The sequence below is a fragment of the Pteropus alecto genome, unplaced genomic scaffold, assembly GCF_000325575.1.
Source record: "Pteropus alecto unplaced genomic scaffold, ASM32557v1 scaffold113, whole genome shotgun sequence".
Lineage (NCBI taxonomy): Eukaryota > Metazoa > Chordata > Mammalia > Chiroptera > Pteropodidae > Pteropus > Pteropus alecto.
The window spans coordinates 2,009,350-2,010,302 of NW_006433949.1; positions in this window are offsets into that span (position 1 = coordinate 2,009,350).

Sequence of the window (953 nt, forward strand, 5' to 3'; positions counted from 1 at the left end):
GCTGGGGAAAGAGGAAGTGCCTGCTAACCGCGGGGAGGAATGTCGCCCTTTGAAGGAGTTTGGCATTTATTTTTTGCCCCCTCCCGCTGTCCCTCCACAACTCCAACCCTACTACTTTCCTCCCCGGCTTTCTTCTCTGGGTTCCTCGTACTGTAAACACAGTGACAGAAATTAGATGTGGGCAAATCTGTTAGACATTTTAAGTCGAAGTGGGGTTGGCAGTTGTCTCACTCTGCAGGATATGCGAGACGAAGCTAATAACTTCGTAATGGGTCTTTTGTTTTTGTCTGGGGACTGGTGGGAGGGAAGTGGGGGGCCGGGGCCAGAGCCCAGGAGGAGAGGCAGGATGGAAAGCAAGGCCAGACTGCTCTTAAGGGACTAACCCAAGCTCCCAATGTTGGGGGGCCAATTGGGCCCAGCACATTCTCAACCCAAGGGCAACCAAAGACCACCAGCCGTTAGCACGCTCCTGGCCCTTCACGTTTCGGAGCGCGCGTTCTGGTCCCACAGTCACAAAGCACCGCTTTATGACACCTTCATGCTGCAAACGTCTACTGCTCTCTCTTCATTTGTTCCATCCGTGGAATTCCCAGTGACGTCAATGGGGTTCCATGTGCAAAACACGTGGGATCTGTGGGACCCCGGAGCCGCACCAGAGAGCAAAGCTGCGGCTCTGTGGATTTTATGCCTACGTGTTTTACTGTCTGGAAACCTCCGCCTGGGATCAAGTTCATGTTCTTAATTCTGGTCAGATGGTTGGGGTGGGAGCCTAGAAACCCACAGCTGGAAGCTCCATCAAGTGATCATTTAATTAATTCATCCAATATGTATTGAGGGCATGCTATGTGTCCAGTGGGGCTAGATGTTGGAGACATGATGGGGAGAGTCTAGTGTGTTATATGTTAAAGAAATAATTTCACAGATGATTATTTAATCATAGCACGTTAGGAGCT